Consider the following 7,500-nt stretch of genomic DNA (forward strand, 5'->3'; position numbering starts at 1 on the left):
CCCCCTTCTCCCTATCACCCTCCCCTCACCCCGTCGCCGCCGCCGACGCCGCCACCGCTTGCCGTCGTCGCCGCTCTGACGGACGCCGACTCACCTGCGGCCGAAAAGGGGTCGTCGGGGAGGGAGGGGAACCAGGTTGAGGGGACGGGGGGGGAGAGGGGAACCAGGTTGAGGGGACGGGGCGGGGAAGGGGACCGGGGGAGAACCAGGTTGAGGGGACGGGGCGGGGAAGGGGACCGGGAGAGAACCAGTTTGAGGGGACGGGGGGGGAGGGAGGGGAACCAGTTTGAGGGGACCGGGGGTGGGGAGGAACCAGGTTGAGGGGACGAGGGGGGGGGTCGAGAGAGGACGCGTGGACGATACTGGCGCCAGGTGAGGGGTGAGGGAGGGAGGGGGAGAAGTGGGGGAGGTGGAATTGCAAAATAGGAAAGATTGAGAGAGAAGGATGGGTGGGGCTAAAAGGCAGAGACAGATAGATAGATAGAAAGATGTAGACAGATAAGATAGGTAGATAAATAGATAGATAGAGAGAGAGAGAGAAGATAAGAAAGAGAAAGACATGAAGAAATGGAGAAATTTGTGGCTAATATCTTAAAGGCCGAAAAAACAGATAAAAAGAAGGGAGATGAAAAAGAAAATGAATAAAGAAAAACAAAAGAAAGAGGGAAACAGGATGATGAAGCCCAGCGGATGGAAACGAAAGGGAGAAAGGAGAAGGGAAAAAAGAGAGAAAAGAAGGGGGGAAGGAAGTGGTTGAGAGGAAGGTCAAAGAGTGAGGGGTAAGGGGGGGGGGAGGGGTAGAAGGGGAGGGGGGAGATGGCGCCAAGAGTGACTAACCGGTAGGTATCTGACTCTCTCTCTCTCCTCTCTCTGTCTTTCTAGTTCTTTTTCTCTTTTTCTTTTTCATTCTTTATCTCTTTTTATTTCTCTTTTTCTTTTTCTTTCTCTTCTCTCCTCCCTCTCTTTCTCTCTCTCTCTCTCTCTCTCTCTCTCTCTCTCTCTCTCTCTCTCTCTCTCTCTCTCTCCTCTCTCTCCTCTCCTCTCCTCTCCTCTCCTCTCCTCTCCTCTCCTCTCCTCTCCTCTCCTCTCCTCTCCTCTCTTCTCCTCTCTCTCTTTCACAGACAGACACAAACAGACTCACCCCGAAGACAAACCGCCAAGTCTCTCTCTCTCTCTCTCTCTCTCACTCTCTCTCTCACTCTCTCTCTCTCTCTCTCTCTCTCTCTCTCTCTCTCTCTCTCTCTCTCTCTCTCTCTCTCTCTCTCTCTCTCTCTCTCTCTCTCTCTCTCTCTCTTTCTCTTTCTCTCTCTCTCTCCTCTCCTCTCCTCTCCTCTCCTCTCCTCTCCTCTCCTCTCCTCTCCTCTTCTCTCCTCTCGCTCTCCCTCTCTCTCTTCACAGACAGACACAAACAGACTCACCCCGAAGACAAACCGCCAAGTCTCTCTCTCTCTATCTCTCTCTCTCTCTCTCTCTCTCTCTCTCTCTCTCTCTCTCTCTCTCTCTCTCTCTCTCTCTCTCTCTCTCTCTCTCTCTCTCTCTCTCTCTCTCTCTCTCTCTCTCTCCGTCTTCAATAATTTACCCATTTCCTGACCTTTTCCTTCTCGAAATCCTTCTCGTGTTTTGGATTAAATCTTAATTCCGAGGGGTGGGTTGCGCTGGCTCGGAATAGGTGGGCGGGTGTAGGGGAGGGGGGTGTTGAGGGAGTATGGAGGGTTGGGAGGGAGTATGGGAGTGGGGGGGTATGGATGGGGGAGTGTTGGGGGTTGGGAGGGAGTATAGAGTGGGTGGGTGTAAGGGTGATGGGGGGTATTGAGTGGGTATGGAGAGGGGTGGGAGGATATAGGGTAGGTATGGAGGGGGTTAGGGTGATGGGGGATATTGGGTGGGTATGGAGAGGGGTGGGGGTTGGGTGGGTTTGGTGGTTGTATTGAGGGGGTGGGGGTTTGGGTGGGTTTGGGGGTATGGAGGTTGGGTGGGTTTGGGGAGGGGGTATGGAGGGAGGGGAGTGTTGGGTGGGTATGGAGGGAGGGTGAGTGGGTACAATGTGGGTTGGGTGGGTATGAAGTGGGGGGGGAGTGGATATAGGGGAAGGGGGTTAGGGAGTGGGTGAGTGGGTAGAGAGTGGGTTGGAAAGGGTGTTGAAAAGGGATTGGGGGAGAAGGTGGGTTCGAGTGGGTGAGCTGATTAGGTCGCGTGGGTTGTGGAGTGGGTAGAGAGTGGGTTGGGGTGAGTTGAGCGGGTTGGAATGGATGGAGAGTTAGTTCCTTCCTTCCTTCTTTCTCCTCTCCCTTCCTCTTTCCCCTCCCCTCCTCCTCTCCCATTCTTCTCTCTTTCTCACGTCTTCTCCCCTCCTCTTCTTCCCCTTCTTCCCTCTTTCTCTCGTCTTCTCCCCTCCTCTTCACCCCCTTCTTTCCTCCTTTCCTATCTAACCCATCTTTATCTCGGTCTCTCTCCTTTCCCCCTTTCCCCTATTTTCTCTCCCTCCTTCCCACCCCTTCCCTTCACTCTCCCCTCTCTTTCTCTTTTTCTCTTCTCTCCTTCCTTCCATTTCTCTCCCCTTCCCTCCTCTTCTCTTTCCCCTTATTTATCATCCTCATTTCACTCACTTTCCCGGTGGAAAGAGAGAGGGAAAGGAAAGAGGGAAGAGGAGAGAAGAGAGAGGAGGAGAAAGGAGGGAAGAAGTAGAAAAGTGAAGGGAATTGGGAAAAGAGACTAAAAAGACGGGGAGGGGAAAGGGAGGAGGAGGAGGGGAAGAAAAGGGAGGTGAAAGGGAGGGAAGAGAGAGGAAAGGACGAGTAAGCAAGAAGAAAGAAGAAGAAAGGGAGAAAAGGCAAGATGATCGGGGGGAGGGCTAGAAAAAAGGGGAGAGAGAAAGGAAAGGAAAATAGAGAGAGTGAGGACTAGAAAAGGGAAGAGAGAAGAGCGAAAAAAGAGACGAGGAGAAAAAGTAATGAGCTACGAAAGAGAAGAGACAAACAAGAGAGAGGAGGGAAAGAGAAGAGATGAAGGGGGAGAAGGAGACAAAGGAGGAGAAATGCAAAAGAGGGGAGGAGAGAGGAATAAAGAGAAGTGAATAAAGAGAGATACAAGGAAAAGGGAACTAGGGAGAGGAGAGGAGGGGGAATAACAGGAAAGACTAGAAGGAGGATTAGAAAAGAATGGAGGAAGAGGGAGGGAAGGGGAAGGGAGGTAAAGAGGGGGGAGAGAAAGCATAAGAGGGGGAAGACGTTAAAGGGAGAGATAGAAAAGGGTAGAAAATCAGAAGATTCAGAAAAGAGGGAAAAGAGAGAGAGGAGCAGAAGGGGAAAAAAATAGAAGGATAAAGAAAAAGGGAAGAATGAATAACAGAAAAGAAGAGAGAATGAAGAAATCAATTCGAAAATTTTAGATAAGAGACTAACAAAAACAAACAAGCAAACAAATACAGAAGAACAAGAAGAAAAGAATGGAGAAGAAGACGAGGGCGAAGAAGAACAAGAACAAGACGAAGACGAAGACTAATAAGAAGACGAAGAAGAAGAAGAAGAAAACGAAAAAGAAGAAGTTGAAAAGGAAGAAGGCAAAAAAAAAATCGAGACTCAGAGACAATGGTGCCAAAAGGGGACTCCTTCTGACGTCACACACGCAAACCCTCCCCCTCCCCCTCCTCCCCTCCCTTCCCCCTCCTCCTCCCCCCTCCCCTCCTCCCGTCCCTTCCTCCCTCCCTCTCCTCCTCCTCTCCCCCTCCCTCCCGCTCCTCCTCCCCACCTCACCTCCCTTCCCCCTCCTCCTCCCCCTCCCTCCTCCTCCTCCCTTCCCCCCCCCTCCCCTCCTCCCCCTTCCTCCTACCCCCCCCCAAAAAAAAAAAAAAAAAAAAAAAAATCCGAAAATTTCCCCCTCGCCGTCGCCGTCGCCGCGCCCTCAGTTCCTCGGACTTCCGGCGCCCCGAAATGGCCCCCTCACGTGGCGCCGAGACGATGGGCGTCGACGTGCATTGGAGGGAGGAAAAGGGGGGAGTGGAGGGGGTGAGGGGGAGGGGTGGAAGGGGGTGGAGGTGGAGAAGTGGGGTGGGGGTGGGAAGGGGGGGAAGTGGGAGGTGGAAAATGAAGCGGTGGGGTTGGGGGTGGGGGTGAGGGGGGGAAGTGGGGTGAGGTGGAGGGGTTGGTGGGGTGGGAAGGAAAACAACAACCGAACACGCTCCCTAATAGATGTGATAGATGCACATGACCACAGTTTGAAGTACTTGTAAACAATCAAGTTTTACGCTGACATTGTGTACTTGTTTACAAATACAAATAAACAAATAAACAAACACACATACACGCATAAACACACACACACATACACACACAAACACACACACACACACACACACACACACACACACACACACATACACACGAACGAGCAGTTACACATACACGCACACGTGATAAATCAAAAGGCGGGAAAGGGAAAGAAGGGGGGGGGAGGGAGGGAGGGAGGGTAGTGTCAGAGACTGATCGTTATTTTGAAAACAAGATTGTAGTTAGAGGCATCAAGGTACCAGGTTTTGTTTTCCTCTCTCTCTCTCTCTTTGTTTCTTTCTTTCTCTGCCTCTATCTATCTATCTGTCTATCTATCTATGTATCAATCTATCAACTATCTCTTTCTGTCTCTCTCTATATCTCTCTATAACTATCCATCTACCTGGCTATCTCTCTCTCTCTCTCTCTCTTTCCTTCTCCCTCACTTTTCCCCTGTTTCCCTCCCTTGCAATTGCAGCTGCTGGATCATGCAACGGGACGCTTTGCCTCGCTCCTTCCCCTCCCTCCCTCCACCCCTCCCTCCCCCCACACTACCCCTTCTACTCCCTCCCTCCTTCCACCCCCCAATACCCCTTCCTCTCCCTCCACAAACACACTAGCCCTTTCCCTCCTTCCCTCCCTCCTCCCCACACACTACCCCTTCCCCTATCACTGTCCATGCAACACTGCAACATAACTCTAATATCTGCAATCCACAATCGTGACAAATAACAATAAATCTGTTTGTCTGAGGGAATTCCAATAAATATATTCTCTTTTATCACATATTTTTGGGAAGAAGTATTAGTCCCTTTCTTGTGTTTTTCTAGACATATTTCCATCACAAAGAGAATAAATTAATAATTCAAATAATAAATTAGTTTCCCCCCCTCCCCTCTCTCTCTCTCCTCTCATTTTTTTCCCCGTTTTCTTTAAGATATCGACCGATTCTAAAAAGCAAAATGAATAATAGATAAACGGAATTAATTCATGAATGACATGGAGGATTAGATTCCACTAAGGAAAGAATTGCGAATTCCTTTTTATAGAAATACCTAAAGAGTTTTGCGTGCTATCTCTCCAGCCAGGCAGATAATTATTGATCTAGGTGAGTCATGTTCCCCGAAATACTATAGTAATAGTAACCATATTGATCATCGCTATTGTTACTATTATTACTTGTATTGTTGTTGTTGTTGTCGTTGTTAGTCTTGTGATGGTTGTTGTTATTCTTGTTGTTATTGTTATTGATATTATGATCATTATTGCTTTGTTTTTTATCAGTGTAATTTTTGTTATTATTGTGATTATCTCTCATCAGCATCATTATCATTATCATCATTACTAATAGTAGTCGTAGTAGTAGTACTTTCAATGATATTATCATTACCATTATTACTATATTTAGAGTTATCATTATCATCATTATTATTATTATCATTGGTATCACCATTACCATGTTATTATCTTTGTTAATATTGTTATTATCATTATTATTATCATCATTACTATTACCATGATCATTATCATTATTATGATGATAATGACAAAAACAACAACAACAATAATAATAATAAATAATAATAATGATAATAATAATAATAGCATTAATTACAACGACAACTACAACAGCTTCACTGAAATGGTAATGCTATTGACAATAAGGATATCGCATATTCTAAAACATAAACCCAGTCTCACTTTCCTCTCCGTGATCCGAAGAAGGTAGTCTTACAAACCGGAAATCAAACACATTCATTTCATTTTCATCCAAGTAAACAGGTGAATGTAGAGATCATAAACTTCATAAGTAATAATCTATTACAATTCAAAGTTTACGACGTAGGAAGCTGTCTCTTAACAGTCACCTGTTTTAAATAGATTGAAATGTTATGGCTCACCGTTTACTCTTTCACGAAAAATAGATCAAATTAAAGTCTTTACGATTCTCGAAAAAAAATGTAGGGTAGAGTACTTTGCCTTGAGGGATGCCTAAGATTTCTTTAATATAAAAATTATCATGAACTTGATGCATGTCTTATTTTTTTCGAGTTAGCAGTCGGAGTCATGAACGTGGGTGGTTTGCAATGAGAGTAAGATACAAGCGCAGCGAAAGTGGGTCTACGTTCCATGCAATTGCAATTAAAGTTGTTTCAAGAGAAGGGTTCTCGTTCGCCATCAAGTCGATGAAGGCAAATAGATCAACAAAAGTATATCATCCAAAGTATTTGATCAATGCCATATAATCAGTCTTGACTCGATCGACCTGAAGTGTTCAATACAAGTTGCACAAGGCGGGAGTGACCAGCACAATTCGCACAATCCAAGTTGATCAATCTTTTATTCAATCTAACTTGATGAGCCGGAGTCTGATGATCAATAATCGCCGAGTTAAGAGAGAGGGAGTCGGGGAAGACCCTGGCAATTGCACCAGAAAAGTTTGATAACCGTCGTGAGTGATAGGAAGGGAATCTTTTGAAATGTCTCTCTCTCTCTCTCTCTCTCTCTCTCTCTCTCTCTCTCTCTCTCTCTCTCTCTCTCTCTCTCTCTCTCTCTCTCTCTCTCTCTTCTCTTTTCTTCCGCCCCCTTCCCACTCTCTCCCCCCCTCTCCCCTCTCTCTCTCTCTCTCTCTCTCTCTCTCTCTCTCTCTCTCTCTCTCTCTCTCTCTCTCTCTCTCTCTCTCTCTCTTTTCTTCCCGCCCCCTTCCGTGCACTCTCCCCCTCTCTCTCTCTTACTCTCTCTCTCTCTCTCTCTCTCTCTCTCTCTCTCTCTCTCTCTCTCTCTCTCTCTCTCTCTCTCTCTCTCTCTCTCTCTCTCTCTCTCTCTCTCTCTCTCTTCTCTCTCTCTCTCTCTCTCTCTCTCTCTCTCTCTCTCTCTCTCTCTCTCTCTCTCTCTCTCTCTCTCTCTCTCTCTCTCTCTCTCTCTCTCTCTCTCTCTCTCTCTCTCTCTCTCTCTCTTCTCTCTACCTCTCTCTCTTTCTCTCTCTCTCTCTCTCTCTCACTCTCTCTCTCTCTCTCTCTTTCTCTCCCCCCCTCCCTCTTCCTCTCTATTCGGTCCAAGTAGGTTCATAAACACACAATAAAACAAACAAACAAAATAGATAGAGTCAGCCCGAAAGAGCTGTCAATGGGGAAAACCGATTATGAACAAAAAACTATGCATCCCTATGTCAGCCACTTCTTTAAAGATAAATTAAGAATGTATTATGTTCCGCCGTTTTGTGGATATACGTATA

The 7,500-nt window shown here is 46.9% G+C and overlaps 1 pseudogene; it reads right to left on the reverse strand.

The window, feature by feature from the left end:
- Positions 1–6,100: 6,100 nt before the first annotated feature.
- Positions 6,101–7,500, reverse strand: part of LOC138865525 (octapeptide-repeat protein T2-like) — an 8,895-nt pseudogene continuing 7,495 nt past the window's right edge.

Source organism: Penaeus vannamei, chromosome 21 (genome assembly GCF_042767895.1).
Source record: "Penaeus vannamei isolate JL-2024 chromosome 21, ASM4276789v1, whole genome shotgun sequence".
Taxonomy (NCBI): domain Eukaryota; kingdom Metazoa; phylum Arthropoda; class Malacostraca; order Decapoda; family Penaeidae; genus Penaeus; species Penaeus vannamei.